Source organism: Ambystoma mexicanum, chromosome 14 (genome assembly GCF_040938575.1).
Source record: "Ambystoma mexicanum isolate Mex_15411 chromosome 14, UKY_AmexF1_1, whole genome shotgun sequence".
NCBI lineage: Eukaryota > Metazoa > Chordata > Amphibia > Caudata > Ambystomatidae > Ambystoma > Ambystoma mexicanum.
In genome coordinates this window covers 80,143,588-80,161,897 of record NC_090940.1, presented here as the reverse complement: position 1 = coordinate 80,161,897, position 18,310 = coordinate 80,143,588, and the positions used below count along the sequence as shown (strand labels likewise).

The following is an 18,310-nucleotide window of genomic DNA, read 5'->3' as shown; positions in this document are numbered from 1 at the left end:
CTGACTCCTTTCTGTGTCTTTGGAATAGGCATACCAGAAATGCTCTCTATTCTTTCTGGCGTCAGTCTTCTCCCTTCTCTCGAAAGTAGGTAAGCCAAATAAGTCACCTCCTTTCGACAATATTGGAATTTCTTTAAGCTTGCTTTATGGCCGGGCGCTGCTAAATGGATCAATAACAACACCGTACTCTTTTTACAAAACTCCTCTGTGTCTGCTGCAATCAATAAGTCATCTATATACTGTAACAATACGCAACCTGACGGTAATTCTAGCATATCTAGTTGTTCTTTCAATGCTCTGCTGTAAATACTCGGACTCTCTGTGTAGCCTTGTGGAATGCGTGTGAATATGAATGATCGTCCTCCTAGTGTGAAGGCGAACAAATATCTACTTTCCTTGTGTACTGGAATTCTGAAGAACGCATTCTTCAAGTCAATAACACTAAAGTACTCAGCCGAGGCAGGTATCATTGTCAAAATTGTGGTAACATCTGGAACCAGTGGGAACTGAGGATCTACTACCTTGTTCAGTGCACGCAGATCAATTATGAAACGATACAGTACCTCATTACCTCCTTTCTTATACACCGGAAGAATGGCACTGTTACAAGTACTGGTCACACTAGGAACTCACAGTTTTTTTAGTGAAGTGGGTAGGGATGGATACATCTCTATCACTGAACTCACAAATGCAAGTAAGTACACTCTATCGTGCTAAAAAACACATAAAGCCGATCCCGACTATATGTGTGTCTGCCATTTTCCGGATGAAATTCTAAAATCTTTAATGAGCTTTCTCCGTTAGGCAGGTGCAGGGATGTCTATTAAAAAGACTGGAGAGTGTGCATTATATTCTCCAGTGGGTTCCTCTTTTGCATCTGAGCATTGAAGAATCTTGTAGGGTCCTTGATATTTGCTTTTCAGGATCCTAATAGGGAAGACCCTGCCTGTGCTATTTAATGGAGCACTAGGTCAGGTCTCCCAATAGCCGACCAGTTTCTGTGGTATGAAAGTGGTTACACCACATTCCTCAGGGCTTGAGGAGGCAGACAGTTGGGTTTCTCCTAGTTTTCAGTGGCAGCTTTGTCTGCATTATTTAAGGCCCTCTCCCCTTTCCATGTGGTAAATGATTCTGTGCACGGATGGGTGAGGCAGCCTGAGACCATTTGCCTTTTCAGCTCCTGACCCTCATGATCGTCTCCTCCTCCAACAGGCCACTGTCGCTTTCGGTCCGCTCAGCGCCCCTGTTTTTGCGGTCCAAATTATCTGCTTTGTTGTATTTGAGGTTGAATCCCACCTGAAAAAAGTCTGTTTCTTGCATCACGCGTTGGCTGTCTGGGACCGCTACTACTGTTACAAGTACTGCCTGTAATCTCTTCAATCACTCCCAATCTTACCAAATCAGAAACAATACTTTTCAATCCTTTCTCTCCTTCTGCTGAAATTTTGTACTGTGGAATACGCGGTAACATTACTCCTTCTTTCAGGGCTATTTTCACTGGCTCTATCTTCAAGCATCCCACATCATTGTCATTCACCGCCTATATACAAGTTGGCACTTCACTCAATTCTCCTGGCATTGGTTTGGACACAAATTCAGATACAAATTCAGATGTGGTGATATAGTCAAAAATACTCCATCTGGTGTACAGTGGATAACTGCACTCAATTTTTTCAATAGATTTAACCCCAAAAGGTTCTCCCCACAATTCTCTATTAAGAGAAATGGACAATATTTAGTGAATGGGCCTAATGTCACTGCTACTGGTTGGGACACGGGATTTATCACTGGGGTGCCTGCGAACCCTACTGAAATGTTTCTTTTGCCCTGACAGTGGTATCTCTGGAACCAAGTGATGATCTATTGAGCACTTTTGTGCCCCCGTATCTACGAGAAAGCTATGCTCTCCGTTCCCGACTTTCATTTCTACGTAGGGTCCTTTCTGATTCACGGGAATAGCCACTGGTTCCAACCCCTGTCTTGAGCTTTCCTATTGGGGAAACAACACATCATCCGATGTGTAATCGCTACTATTTCTATAGTACGCACCCAATCGGGTATCAAAAATGTTCCCGCCCCTACCTATATTTCCATTTTTTGTGTTTTGATGGCTCTGATTCGAAGTAGAAGTTTGATTCTGTGCTAGGTTCTGATTTTGGGTACCATTCCCATGACCATTTTGGTACTGTTGCACGCTATTTCTATTTTGCCCATTAGTTCCTGGATGCCGCCTATGCTGTCTTCTTTGGCCATACCCATTTCTATTCTACAGATGTGGACATTGCGCTCGCCAGTGACCTTCCTCTCTGCAGTATGCACACTGATTCAATCCCAGAGGCCCTCCATGCATGTTTAAATTACTTCTGCCTTGTGCATTTCCTCTCCCTCTATTGTGTCCCGCCACTTGCTGGAGTAGCACCTCAACCATTGTTCGTAGTGCTTCTATTCTCATTGGCAAGAGGTACTCCTCAAACATCTCATGTATTTCCATTGTGGGGATGCTAGGATCTGAAATCCATTTTAACACCTCTCTTACACATACTTTTAGTTTATCGCCTGTTTGTCTTGTCGACAGCAAATATCGCCGCTGTATATAGGGCTCTACCGCTTCCGTCCTATTTCTCCTGATATCTTTACTCCTATACCCTGGTGTGGCAAACATTTCAGCATATTCATCATCAAGTTCATTCTTAAGTTCAAAATGTCGGTATCAGGTAATATAATCGTGGCAAAAATGTCGTGGTAAAAACAGATTGCAGCAAAAATGCCGCCGTTTGACCCGGTAAAAGTGTGCCCCATTATAGCATTGAAAGAATGCGGGGGTTGCGCGGGTGTCCCCCGCTCCTCTTAAATGGTATTATGGGTCCAGGGATTGCGGGGATGTCCCCCACATGTTTTACATGGACTGCAGCGAAAAAACGGCTGCATTTTTGCCGCGATATTTTGTTACCACAGCAATTTTTGCTGCGATTATATCACATGGAACCAAAAAGCCAGTCTACATGTTCCCTTATTTCTTCCTCCCTCCCTCTACAACGTGCTAATGCATTCAAATACAACAATCGTTGCGGCGGTAGCTTTCCAATTAACTGTTTCCATCTCGCCACTAAATATTCTCCCATGCATTCCAACACTTCCTGTCCTTCATTGCTCCTTCTGAAGTCATACATCGAAGCAAGCGCTGACGTTGCATCATTCCCGTTTATATACATTTCAGCCTGTTCTTGCAACTCTCGCTTTCTCTCCTTGCTGATCGCACTACGGGTCACTCTCGCACATCCACTTTGTCCGGCCCCTTCTTCTGTTTCAACGAGTTCAAGTTCAATCACAGGAGGGGCAGATGGGACAGAAACGATCTCTGGGGAGGGAGGTGCAGATGGGACAACGGGAATGGGAAATTACTGTTGCGGCGCTGACGGGCTAATGGGAGGCGCTGATTGTGCGGTCTGTGGCTGTGCTGGGATTTGGTCAGTTGGGAGGGGTGGAGCAACTGGAGGGGGCTGAGCGGTGGGTACTGATGCAGTCTTTTTAGTCTCTCCCCTGGGGCTTCGCTTTGTATCAGTTAATATTTTATTTATTAATTCGTCTGATGAATGCAACTCGCGTTGTGGGTATATCTTTTCTATACTCAACTGGTCGCGTCTATTTGATTTCCTCAAACTATCATTTCACTCCTCCTCCTTCTTTTCTCTCACTCTCTCTGCTTGCGACTTATGCCTGCGCGCATGTTTCTCTCTACATCTCCACAGAGAGTGGATTACAGACAACGAATCCTCCTTGCTGACTACATCTTCAAACCGCATACCTTGCTTGTACGCTCTTCCTAAAATTCACAAAAACATACATAACCCTCCAGGCAGACCTATAGTCTCAGGATGTGGGTCTATCCTTGAACCATTAGGACAATTCATTGATCACTTTCTCAAACCTTTAAGCATCAAAACCCGATCATACTTGAGGGACACTATGAACACCATCCAGGTGTTTGAAAATTTGCCATTTAACAATTCCCAACAAATTTTGGTAACAATGGATATCAAGGCACTATATACCTCCATACCACAGGACAAGGCCATTGATTGTGCATATGAACATCTCACTCAAGAATATGCCCAACCAGGATCCTATCGAGTCCCTCCTGAATTCATTATTGAATTACTCACTTTTGCCCTCAACAAAAACTTTTTTACTTTTGACAATCAATTCTTCCTCCAAGTCAAAGGTACAGCTATGGGGGCCACCTTCGCTCCCAGTTTAGCCATTTTATTTATGGCTTCATTTATGGCTTCATTTGAGGACAAATACATCTACAACCATACGAACCATACGAACCAGTGGGAGGCACAAATCTCCCACTGGTATCGATATATAGATGACATCATCTTTATCTGGATAGGAGACACTACATCCCTCCAAAGTTTTCTAACATGGCTGAACTCCTGTGATAACAATATACAATTCACAATATACAATTCACAATGGAGTACAGCACCAAATCAATACATTTTCTGGACCTTGAGATTTCATGCGTGGTTGACAAACTCGCCTGCAATCTTTTCAGAAAACCTACAGACCGGAATGCCCTCTTACATTACCAGAGTGAGCACCCCACACACATAAAACAAAATCTTCCCTATGGCCAATTCCTGAGGATTCGACGTAACTGCACCCATCTTGAAGATTTTTATGCCAACGCAGATGCACTTGGCGCTAGACTACTCTCACGCGGTTACCCGACAAGACTGGTGAACACCTCTTCCAAAAGAGCTAGATTTACGAACAGAGATTCTCTGTTAACACCAAGGGAAGAATCCAATACACACACCAAGGAACGACTTACTTGTGTGGTCACATATGGTCCCAACACCTTTGACTTCAAAAAGGTCATTAAAAAATATTGGCCTATAGTGAGATTGCAACTGTCTGAGGAACCCACACCGAGATTTGCCTTTAAAAGAGCAAAAAATATTAGGGAACATCTGGTCCATTCCTCTTTCTCCAGACCCGCTCCACGTACAGGTCTTTGGGATTTGCGCAAAACCACAGGTCACTATCCCTGTGGTTCTTGCTCAGTCTGTAAATTTACTAAGAAGATTCTCACATTTAACATTGGCTCTCGGAAATGGACATTAAATACCTTATCCAACTGTAAGAGCAATCAGGTAATCTATTGCATCGAATGCCCTTGCGGCCTTCGTTACGTAGGCCAGACCATGCGCAAAGTCAGTACCCGCATTTCGGAACATCGCTCCCGCATTCGATGCAAAAACACGTCTCCGCTGGTCGCTCACTACTTGGCTTATTGCCACAGCCCAGATGATATCCTGTGGTGGGTCTTGGATAGAATCCAGACGGGACAAAACATACCAATCAGACTTTTGGAGTTAGAAAGAAGATGGATTTACAGACTCAACTCACAAGAACAGGGTCTAAATGAGCAAATCCCTCCCTTCTGAACGTCCTTGAGCCCATAGGGATCTCCCTGCTCATTCCCGCTGGATCCACACACATCCACCACACCCTGTACTAACCCCCTACTACTTATAAACCCCCCCCCCTGCCCCCCCCTTCTGGTGTCTACACGAGGTCCCACCCCCCCCACACATCTTCCTATCATGCCCACCACGTGTCCCACTTCCAGTCAGACCAGACGCGATGATCCCTGACATCTGGATACCCTCATGACTCGATAATCACATCCTCACCAGAGCCTCAAGACCGGGACACATCCGATCTCCTGATAGATCCACACCACTAAGGACACAAACACTGCACTGTTTGTTGCTCTCCATGGTTTTTACCTGCAACAACTGCCATCCTGACTTTTTCGTCCTCATAAGACGTACTCTGCAGAATTCCGGCAATCACTCGCCCATCAGGCGCACACGTCTCTTTACTGTAACGAAGACGAAGCGGGGATACTTTTCCCCGCCCCCCTCATACGACCATTGGTTAGCCGGATCTCTGACTCATCTGCCCATCATTTGGGTTGGCACCACTCTATTGGGCCCCATGCGAGCCACACCTTCAGCTCCCATGTGCCTCCTATCCACATCCAGTAGGCAGACAGCGGCACACCAACATTGGCTAGCCCCCACCCACACCCACCCGCCACTCATCTTGGCCGGCACCGTTTGATTGGGCCTGATCCTCTGTTCTCTTTTCACCTAGGGCCCACTTCCGACTGTCCGTGTCCCGGTGGTACTCATTAACATTGGGAAGTCGACCGAGATGTTTTTTCAGCCTTTTTCCACTTGATGGTTTCCGGTCTCTCTTTTACTACCTTCGGACCAAGGACACATATGCGAACCAGGTAATCTCTCCGTTTGCTCCTGGTCCTACCGGATAATTCTCCGAGTCATTGTGCACTTGCCTACTGATGAGTTCTCTCACCACGGCATCTAATTATGGTTTCCTACCAATTACAGGTCCCTCTTTTCTGCCTTTGTTGTACGCGAATCACCTTTTGGACCCTCGACGGTCGGACTCTGCGACACCAGCCATTAGTACCCCACGTCCATTGGCTCACTTAGACAGCAGCCCTTTTCAAGTAAGTATTTTTCTTCATTATTCAGCCATTCCTGCCCGGTCCTGTTGCACCCCCGGCTCCCTCCGGCGGGTGGGTGACACACAGGGACCCATGCATCACTCCTCCAAAGGGGACCCAAGGCCACAATTTATATTCTCTGCCCCCTCCCCGGGGGGAGACGCATCGGAATTACTTCCGAGTTCTCCCCGACTCCGTGTGAGGATTAATGAGTTTGTGGCCATGAGATACATCTACAGACTCGACTATTATCGTTGTCTGTTTTTGCATTTGTGCTTTACGCTTTACATGTAACAGGCATCCTGTACTGTCCCGCCTCCATGGTTGATCCATTCTCAAGTTTCAATCGCAATTTGTCTTTCAGATTCACTCCAGTTTTTCCCCCCCCTTTTTGTTTACAGGGTCTTGCCAAACACTGCCCTGATGAAGGCGGAGGACAATCCTTGGATATGAAAAACACTTTCTTCTTGTCTTTATCCAATCCTGTTCCGCCGAAACGCTTTTCTTCTATCAGAGGGGAATTACAGGTCCTTCACAGCATCACCTGTGGACACCAGGATCTCTCTCTTTTTTTGCCTATGTGACATGTATCCATTAATGGGACCATGTCTTTTCTGTTAAACATGTATCTAATTTTTTGCTTCCCCCCAAAGCGTTGGCAGACCCCATTCTCATCCCTGAGTCCTTGGGGATTGATTCAAAACACTGAAGAATATTCATTTTTGAGTTTCTATAATTTCAAATAGAGACAGTATGGTACTTATCACTATATTTACTCTAATGTTTAGAATATTCATTTTTGAGTTTCTATAATTTCAAATAGAGACAGTATGGTACTTATCACTATATTTACTCTAATTTTTTGCTATTTGATCTATTCCAATACTCTAGTGATAAATAACTGTTGTTTTGCTAATAGGAAAATTGTCGTATGTATTTTTATGTATGTCTTCTTTTTGATGCACTAATCCTTCTCCTTTTTTTCCCTTTGTGTTAAAATTGTCATTCTTTATTTCCACAAATGGAAGATTTGTATTTATGTCTTCAATTATATATGTACCTCCAAGTTGTTTTTATTATATGCACTAAGTTGTGATATAAAAGTTTCTTTTCTAAAAAACCTTTTTTTGTTCCATTATTGTGGAAGTTTCCAGCACACCTTCTGTGCATGTAAATTTTGATAAATTATCAAGACTATATGGGTTGAGACCAGGTGAACCTTTCCAATTTATTTAGACTTCACAGTAGCCAACCCAACACATACCAGTATCCTTTCTTTCTTGTTGAGATCATATACTTTGCCCCCCACTGGTATGTGAACCCACGGGGCTAATCACTGTGGCCACGATGTGGCCCATTTATGCATAGATCTCTCTACATCTCCAGCGAAGCATAGCTTCCCTTCTCCAGTCCCTAAGAATATCAAATGCTGCACGGCGCGTTTTCTTTTTCATCAACACCTTCTCCAAATTATCTATTCTCGTCATTTCAAAACTCCCATGATTCGGCCACTGGAGATCTTCCTGTTTTCTGGTTTGCTTATGCCAAATCCCACAAAGCATTATCGCTCCCACACCATATTTCACATACATATCATACGCCGGCATTCCCACGGGTGGTGCAACCTGCCCAGTTTCCAAAGATTGTCTACCGCAGCGGAAAAATCCCACTAGGGTGGACAATACCCCAGGCATGTTTTAACCTTACCCTTGGCTAATCAACCTTACACTGAATATCAGGATTACTTTGAATCGGGGCACGACTCACCTGATCAATCAAGTTGTCTTTTTCAAGACACAATTCGTCTGTATACCGACGCAACCAATGACGTTGTGTCTGTGTATCTTGGCTCACTCTGCCTCGTTTCGGGACCCTCGCCTCCTTGTTCTCTGGCCGGGCACGTCGATCAGGGATCAGTTGTGTGCAGATCTGCAAAGGAGTCTCTCATCGCTTTCGCAGGGGTGCCCCGAACACCTCTTGATCCCGGCTCGATCGTCCCGTCCTCGCCGTTCACTCCACCTTCCTTATCTTACAACATACACGATGGAACAAGTGGGGGAGGGTCCCTATTCGGGCGCCATCTTGAAGGGGCCCCTAAGGGAACCTTGCATGTGGAAACAAGGCACAATCACCACACACAAACTGATACGCCAGACACGAGGTTGTATTCCCAAAATCTAGGGTTTATTGCAAAGCAAATAGTCTCAGTTGGCCAACTGGGTCCCACGCCCCGCGACTTGTGTCTACCAGACCTCGGGGGACGCAAGAGAGCGAGAATCGTACAATAGTTACATATATACAAAGCAAGCATCTTACAATCAGTAGTGACACCTCCAATACCGCCCCTAATACATTTCCTTTGAATTGGGCACAATGATTGACAATAGTGACGAGTATGACATCTTCAAACATTCATTTAGCAACAGTTTGCAATTTTGCTAACCTACAGACATAAGTCTTTGTTTAAAAGAACACAGTGCTTCTGTTTCTACAAGCAAGCTGTTCATAGGGGAGAGACACATTCCAGGCCTTGCTATGTCCTAGTTTCTATTTGTGTGCTGGCGGTCAACTTGCTCCCCAGAGCTCTACAGGGCTCAGAAAAGGAGGGCCGCAAAGAAGAGCATTATTCAAGTCATTTAATGTTCGCTTCTAGCATTTCTACTGTTTCCGAGACTAGCTGGCACCTGCTGTATTGATTAGAATGCCTTGCTGCTTTCTTTCCAAGGATATGTGAGGGAGGAGACCGGCATTTCTGTCTGAATTACTGCGTTATGTTTCAACATGTCTCTCGCGGCCTTGCGTTATGCACCAGTGGAGCAGAATACTATTTCAGCGAAGCAGTTTTGACATGAAGCAAAAAGCAAACGTTAGAGAAAAGAAAATGGCGATTTCAGTCACCTCAAAATGGCCGCACTTCAGTCAAGCTTATGGCTACATTTTTCTAATACTAAAAACATGAGGCGGTTGGTCTTCGGCCAACAAAGTACATCGCCTTCCGATCGAGGGGTGTCTGTTTTTCTGGACTGACACATTGGTAAAAATTCTGCTGTTACTTAACGTAACTCCCAAGTACTTGAAGCTCTTCACTATTTCAATTTTCTCCTTCTCCACATACCATTTCTCTTTATTCGCTGTCCTAGTTGTTGTTTCAAACACCATGATCTTGGTTTTGCTCTTGTTTAGTTCAAGATTGTTCTTCTCCAGGTATTCAAGCAAGCTGCTCAGTTGTCTTTGAAGGCCCACCACTGTTTGATCTAGCAGGATGATGTGATCTGCGTACAGGATTCTATGGATTTTCGCTCCCCCAAAAGTTGGAGGGAAGCACCCGGTGTTGACTGTCTCCTCTTGCAGACCGGCTATGAACGCGTTGTATAGGGCCGGAGCAAGAGGACAACCCTGCTTTACTCCTAGAGAAGTGCGAATTTTCTTTGATAGGGCCCCTTCCCCATTCAATCAGACTCTCATAGAAGTGTCCTTGTACAAAGCCATGATAGGTGCCAGTATTTTGTCTGGGCATTTTTTGCATGTTAGTTTGTCCCACAGCCGATCTTGTTTCACTATATCAAAGGCCTGTACGAGGGCTACGAAAGCCAAGATTCTGGGGCCTCCTTATTGAACTTTGGCCTTGAGGGAACATAGTAAAAGGATATTCGCTGTAGTGCCTATTTTTTTGACGAAACCTATTTGGAACTGGTCGGTGTAATTAGATTCTTTTAGCCAGCCCTTCAGTCCATCCAAGGCACATGAGCCAAAGACCTTCCCTATGACGACAAGGATCGCTATTGGGCGGTAATTCCTCTGGCCTTCTTTGACTCTTTTTTTGAAAATAGGGACTACGTTTGAAGTCTACCATGAGGGAGTAACCATGTTGTTTAGGTTGAAGTTCTGAAAGATCTGACCAATGAAAGGCACCCAGATATCCACATTGGTCTTAAGATCGATATTGGTGATACCCTTCCGGACCCAGAGCTCTTGAGTTTTTTAGTTTTTTGATTTTCAATTTGATTGACTCAGTATCACAGGGGATTTCCCACGCTATCGCTCTTTGCTGAGGAATGTTGAAAGTCTGGCCTTCAGGATTTTTATACAATTTCTCGAAGAAGTCCACCCACTGCTCTTCACTTACATTGTTCTGTAGATCATTGTTGGTCTTTGAAGATGTCGAATTAATTAATGACCAAAACTTTGTGCTGCTTTTCGTCGCGATTGTTAGCAACATTTGTTGCGCATCTTGTTGAAGGAGATTTGCACGATGATGTCTCACCCAGTTTTTGTACTGCCGTTGTGCTTGATGACACCTGTTTTTCAACACGGCTGAGTTTGAATTTTTTGCCATCCGTCGGAGTTTCCTCAAGGTGGCTCTTTGAACTGCCAGCTCTCTGTTTTAACTGTGTTTGTGCGGTTTGCAGTTTCGCCCCCCTTGTCGCTTTGTTACACGATATACTTCAAGTAGAGGCACATAATCAACAGTCGTGCGTTCACTTGCTTTTCCTGTGGATTTCTTATGGTTGTCTTTATAGGCCTTCGTTATGTCACTTATGCTTTGGGCCGTTAGCTTTAAGCGATTTCCTCTGGGGCCTGTTTCTAGCCCTTGTACCATGTGTTCTTGCACCAGTCTTTGCGGATACCATGTTGTAACCAAAATGTTGTGGTCACTATTTTCCGTTTCTTCCACGTTAAAAGTTTTTATCAGGCTCAGGAGGTCCCTAGATACGATTGTATGATCAATAGTCCCTTTTTGATCGCATCTTTGCGACGTGGGAATCGCCTTGTTCTTCTTGGTTCTCAGCCAATGGAGGTTATGTAGATCCCATTTCTCCATTAGGTTTTCCCATCTCTTTCCTCTCTCCCAGGCAGCCATGGTAGTCGGGTTTGTTGGTTTATCACCATGCTCGCCAGTACAGTTTAGATCACAATTTATTATGATGTGATTCGCTTGATGGTTTTCACGCTCTTCTTCCAGCAGGTTATCAATGCCGTCTAGGTTGCAATCTCTGCTGGATTCCAGTAAGTATGGATGATCAAGATGTTCTGCTGGAATTTCTTTTCCTTCATTCCTCTATCGATTTGCCATCCAAGTCGGGTGGTGTGGATGAAGGGAGACAGGTGGAATTCTGCTTGGCGTTCTAACCCGCTCCCCGATCTTACTGCTGTCAGAAGGCCCGCCCTCGGCCGCCCTGCGCTTCCCTTCTGCGCTGGGGTAAAGGTTATAACATAGCCATCAGTATACAGTTTCGACACCAAGCATGTCTCCTGCAAACACAGGATGTCGAATTTTCCCAAATTCACGTCAGTTCTTGCCATCAAATGAGTAAACCCTCGGGTATTCCATGAGCCCATAATCAGCTGATTTTGCTCCTGCGGCTGGATCATCGAGGGTTTCTATCCACTAGTTGCTAGATCTTTCTTGGGTTGTTTGAAACTTTGGAAAAACAAGTCCACTTCTGCTGTGTGGCCAGACTTCCTTCCTCTTTGCCACTCTCCTCTCTAATATTTCTCCTAGGGCTTTGATCTATTGTGATCCTTATTTTTTTCCCCAGGACCTTTGGGCCATGTTTCCATTTTGCTCGGGGATTTCGCCTCAAGAGCTATCTTGTTATCCCGGTGTGGAGCAGCCCCCCCAGGCTCCTTCCTACGGGCCTTTTGTTTACCCTGCTGCCGGTGATCTTGCTGTTTTGCTGTTGGTGAATGTTTTCTACTCTGCCGATGATTATCCTCAGCTCTAGGATACTTCTTTTGTCTGGACCCAGCTGTCTCGTTGGGTGAGTATGACCCCCTCTTGGAGCTTCTTTGTATCGCCCATCCCCTCGGCATACTGCCTATCTTCATTTCCTTTAGGTCATAACCAAAGAAACAGAGGTTGTGTGACTCCTTCTTTAAGATGTTACTCATAATTGCAGATGATATATCTAAGTAAGCACAGTCCTTCCGTCCTTTCTCACAAGGTTCAATTATTTTGAGATCTTGTGAGGTCAATTGCCGTAAATTTGGCAGCTGGTCGAAGATGTGAAGCATTGAATTCCTACTTAGCGTAAATCCGTCAGATTTGTCTTTTATCCTCTCCAATTTAAAGATGCAACAGTTGCTCTTGATATGTTTGTTCTCTGATCTCCCCGTCCTTTGCCCACTTGCGTCACATTTCTCGGCTTCTGCTCCGTTCCCTTGCTTTACTTTGCTGGATGTAATTGGGAGGATTCTCCGACTTTCTCTTGTCCTCTGACTTCTTATGTAAGGGCCTGGGTCTCGCAGGGGTTTGCCCGTTTTTATGCTTTTCTGAGGTAGGATTGGTCTTGTTTCTCTTCTTTGTAGTTTTTGTAGAGGGCGGCTCCTGAGCCTTCCATTTTTCTTCCATGGTTCTGTATGATTCCTCACTATTTTCCCGTCCTCTCCTGGTCTTTGCGTTTTTACATATTTCACTAGGACGGATCTTAAAGCGCCCTCCTTTCGTGCTCTAGCCATGGACAAAGGTATGTCAGATTCAGAATCTTCAACCGTGTATGTACTTAAATTCATTAGAGCCTCCAAAGAGCTAACTTCTTCCTCCACTTTCTCTTCTTCTGAGAATTTCCTCTTTCTCGTCGCACTATTATTTGGTGGTATTTCCTTAGCGATGTCGCTGTTCCTCATCTTTCACTTAGCCACCGCAATGCGTTGAGACTGCTCTGGTGAGGTCAATGTTTGTAGGACCACTCTCTCTGCATCCCTTTTGGCCACACACTGCCCTACTTTTGGAGCCAACTTGTCCACAAATTTAGATTTCCTGGAAAAAAAACTTTCAAGCTTTTTCTGCTTTGTATTTGTGGATTTTTCCTTGTGATTGTTTACCAACGCACTGCTAGATGTGACCATAGTTATATCTGAGCAGTCCATAGTAATACAGCCATTGTCCTTCACACTCGCATTCTTTTCGCTGTCTTTTAGCACGCTGCTTTTGATTGCGTGATTATCACTTATCTGCTTTTCTTGTATCTTTCCCTCCAGGTCCATTGCGCACGATGTTCCTTGCTCCCTTGTGTTCTCTTTTCTCACTTCTCTAATCATTAGCTCCTTTTAGAGGTATGCTAGTTTAGTATACATTAGAGCAGCCATAATTGTAGATTGATCTCTCACTGACTCATTCAGAGCTTTATATAATTTGCTAAAGGGAGCAAGTGCAATCGTCACTGTTGATATTATTGCCATTAAATCTGGTTTCTCTTGTGGTGTTTCCTTTGAGCCTCCTTGTAATGAGTCTCTTCCTCTTCTAGACCAGCTAGGGGGTGTACACATCTCAAGTTAAGTTATTGGTTTTCTGTTACTTTTTGATGTTGTTTGGCTGGTCGTGAGTTTTTTGCCGAAGTTTGAGGCTGACTCGCCCTTGTAAGGGCTCCTTGAAACCTTCTGGTGGTCCTGGTGAATATGTACAGTTTCTTCTAGTTGGGGGTTGCCAGGTGCCGTCTATCAATTTCCCCCCCCTCGCTCTCTGATAGATGGCCCCCGATAGGCTTGCCAGCATTTAAGTTTTGACCCATTGCCTCCAGTCCTGTTTCCTGGGCTGGGGGTGGGAAGTGACTTGTCAGAAGGGGGTTTCCCAAAGTGCCATCTCACGGGAGTTACTATAGGTGTTACTTTTACTGGTGGCTCCAATACTGGTACCCCCGCCCCCTGGGGGGTTTTGATAATTTCTTCTGGCAGAATAGATTCTTCAACCACCACCCAGCCTTCTAACAACTCCACGTCCGAAATTTCTTTAGGGATCAGGTCAATGCTTACTCCCTTTAAAAAAAAAAGTTTGCAACAGGGTTATGATTATTTATCTTATTTGCCTTATTCTTGTGGCTAGTACCCCGATAGAACAAGTTACTTACCAACTGGTAACGTTCTTTCGATTGGATGTTCCTCCAAAGTATTCCTCATCTTAGATGTATTCCATCCAGCTTTGCTGCTCTTCGGAATTTTTTTCGGCAGAGGGCGCCGTGTGTCGATGCCGTCGAGTCGATGGTCCCTCGAAGGCCTCCGTCGAAGGTGACGTCATCGGGTATATAAGTAGCATGCGCGGCGCCCGTTGGCCTCAGTTCTGTTCTCCCCCTTTTTATCTTTGATCTTGTACTGTGTAGATTGTGCCGGCAGACGGGTATGAGCCTTGCGAGATTTGAGATGGCAATAACCCGGAAATATCTACAGAGGGGTAAACTGGGAGGGCGATGAGGAATACGTTGGAGGAACATCCAATCGAAAGAACGTTACCAGTTGGTAAGTAACTTGTTCTTCGAGTGGATTGTGTCCTCCAACGTATTCCTCATCTTAGATAGACTCCCAAAGCAGTATGGACAATTCCTCTGGAGGAGGGGGTAGATTTTTCGATACTCTTAGATGGCTGAGTATAGTACTGCTTTTCCAAAAGTTAGCTCCCTAGACTGGGAAGCATCCAGGTTATAGAATTTTGAGAAGGTGTGTAGCGAAGACCAAGTTGCTGCTTCGCAAATGGATCTTATTGGAACACCTCTTTGAAGGGCCGTGGAGGAGGCGATGCCTCTGGTGGAGTGAGCCCTTAACCCTTCCGGGGGTCTTTTTGAGCTAGTCTGTAGCATTCTGAAATGCAAAGCACAATCCAGCGTGAAATTGTCTGTTCTGTCACCGATTGACCCAGTTTCCTTCCTGTGTAACCTATGAACAGCTGGTTGTCCACTCTAAGTCTGGAAAGTCTAGAGATGTAAAAGCTTAAAGCTCTTTTCGGATCCAACCTGTGTAAACTTTCCTCCTCCTTCGAAGGATGGGGTGGAGGATGGAATGCGGGTAAGACAATTTTCTGACTTAAATGAAAATCAGATATTACTTTCGGTATAAAAGATGGTTTTACCCTCAACACAACTCTGTCCTTATGGAACACAGTATAGGGTAGCCCAGAAGACAGTGCCTGCAATTCGCTCACTCTTCTTGCTGATGTTAGAGCAACCAAGAAGGCTGTTTTCCACGTTAGTAATCTTAATGGATACATGTGCATAGGCTCAAAAGGAGCACACATCAAGAATTTTAGGACTAAATTTAGATCCCAGATCGGTACTTGAAATGGGTGAGTCCTTTTAAGAATTGTATTATCAAAGGAATTTTGAAGTAGGAGCATTCTTCAGATGAGCACTTGAAAATGGAAAGCGCTGCAAGGTAGCCTTTTATTGTTCCAATATTCAGACCTCTATCTGCTAGGGTCAGAAGGAAAGATAATTCTTCCGGGATAGAACATAGAAAAGGATTGACATTCCTTTCTCTGCACCAGTTGCAAAACTTTTTCCAACGGCAACGGTATAGAGTCTTTGTTGCTGGCCTTCTTGCCGAAAGCAACACCTCCATAACGTAATCTGGAAGGTTCCAATCCCTGTATCTCAGCCTTTCAGATACCAAGCATGAAGGTTGAGCGTTTTGACCTCTGGATGGAGAACCTGACCTACCATTTGAGAGAGAAGGTTCTCTCTCTGAGGAAGACGTACTGGAGGGCAGATGGACATGTCTAGAAGGTCCGGGTACCACGTTCTCCTGGCCCAATCCAGGGCAATTAGGATCATGCGGCTCCGAAACCTTCTCAGCCTCCTGATGACCTGAGGAATGACATGAATCGGAGGAAACGCGTACAATAGTGGGAAATTCCACTCCACCACAAACGTGTCCCCTAAGGCTCCTCTTGGGGGAAATTCCTTTGAGCAATAACTTTCGCATTTTCGGTTGATTCCGGTTGCAAACAGGTATACTTGAGGGGTTCCCCAAAGGGCGAAGATCTCTTGAATGACTTCCTGAGCCAGTTCCCATTCGTGGGATACCGTGCTCTGCCTGCTCAGAGCATCTGCCATCATATTCTTTTCCCCCTTCTAGATGAATTGCCGTTAAAGTGATTCCCTCCTGAATCGCCCCAATACCAGAGCTGCATTGCCTCTCTGCACAGGGGTAGTGACCCCACGCCTCCTCTTTTGTTTAGGTAGTGCATGGCCACTGTGTTGTCCGTCATTATCAGGACATTCTTTCCCCTGACAGATAGCAGGAAGGCCTTCAGCACTAGTCTGATTGCCCATAGCTCTAAAAGGTTGATATGTAGTTTGGACTCCAATGGAGACCAACGACCGCTGATTGTCAAATCGTTGGCATGAGCTCCCCACCGCAGGAGTGAGGCGTCCATCACTACTGTGATCTCCGGCCATGGTTGCCAAAAAGGTTCTCCTTTTAGGATGTTCTCTATACAGGTCCACCATAGAAGGTCTTGTCTGACTTGTTCAGAATCTGAAGAAGATCTGTCATTTGACCCGAGAACTGGGACCACTGAGTCTTTAAGGCCCATTGAAGGGATCTCATCCTCAAGCGTGCCTCTGGCACCAGAAAGATGCAGGATGCCATGAGGCCGAGCAACCTTAAAAAGTCGTAAGCCTGAGATTTTGGGCATTTTGGAATTTGGAAACCATCTGAAGAATGTCTTGAGCCCTCGACTTGGGAGGCGAGCTCTTTCCCAAGGACGTGTCTAATACACCTCCTATGTACTGAAGCTGTTGGGAAGGTGTCATCTGTGACTTCTTGAAATTGAGGGAGAACCCCAGTTTGTGGAGGAAGTGGCAGGTGACTTTCAGATGATCCAGTGCTTGCTCGGCAGAGCGCGCTCTGATCAACCAATCGTCCAGGTAGGGGTAGACATGAATCCCCCCTCTCCTGAGGTGCGCTGCCACCACTACCATTAACTTGGTGAAGACCCTCGGGCGGAGGTCAACCCGAATGCCAAGACTCGAAACTGATAGTGTGAGTCGCCAACTACGAACCTCAGGTATTTTCTGTGTTTGAGATGAATCGGCACATGAAAATAAGCATCCTGGAGGTCCAATGACACCAACCAGTCCTGGAGTTGAAGGGCCTGAAGGATCTGTGAAAGGGTAACCATCTTGAACTTGTCCTTCCTGAGGAACTTGTTCAAGTTTCTTAAGTCCAAGATGGGTCTCAGTCCTCCGTCCTTTTTGGGGATCAAAAAATACAGGGACTACCAACCCTTGTTTCTCTCCGCTGCAGGTACTGGTTCTATAGCACCTTTCTCCAGCAGGGTTAGAACTTCCTGCTGTAGGAGCGGGTTTGAAAGTTTCAACGGTTGTCTCCCTGGTGGATTGCTTTGAGGCTGCTTTAGAAAAGGAAGGCAATAGCCGTGGGCTATTATTTCTAGAGCCCAAACATTTGAAGTAATGGCTTGCCATTCTTGCAGATGCTACGACAGCCTGCCTCCTACAGGTGTTTTGTGGTGCAAGTCCTCAAAGTGGTTTTGTGGCGGATGTTGTAGCTGCTGTTGGCAAAGAGGCTGCAGCTGGAGCTGGTCTAGCACGTTTTCCTCGTCCACCACGAGTGGCTGTTCTTTGGCCCCTTTGATTGGCCATTCCTCTCGTCTTCCCGTATGAGGTGTAATAACGATAGGATCGTCCCCTCCATGATTGCCCTTGCGCACGAAAAGGCTGAGGTTGCCTAATAGCAGCTCCTAAGGATTTTGCCCTGCTTTTGAGGTTTGCAACCTCTCAAGGCTCTCGTCAGCCTGGTTGCCAAAAAGGCAAGACCCGTCAAAGAACAAGTTACTTTCTTACCTGGTAACGTTCTTTCGATGGGATGGTCCGACGACGTATTCCATATCTATGACAGGTAATGTCCACAGCTGTGCTGCTTCGGAAAATCTTTGGCGTCTGCGTCCTGCGTCAATGACGTCGATGCGCCGTCCCCGAGGACCTCCTCCGACGGCCGACGTCACCCGATGTGATAAGTAGGGCGCACGACGCC

At 45.5% G+C, this 18,310-nt stretch overlaps 1 long non-coding RNA gene across 1 annotated transcript; it reads left to right on the top strand.

The window, feature by feature from the left end:
* Positions 1-5,623: 5,623 nt before the first annotated feature.
* On the top strand, positions 5,624-7,296 carry LOC138527426 (uncharacterized). The gene is made up of 3 exons (XR_011283925.1): positions 5,624-6,313; positions 6,429-6,550; positions 6,949-7,296. It is a non-coding gene; the product is annotated as an uncharacterized lncRNA (long non-coding RNA).
* Positions 7,297-18,310: the final 11,014 nt, after the last annotated feature.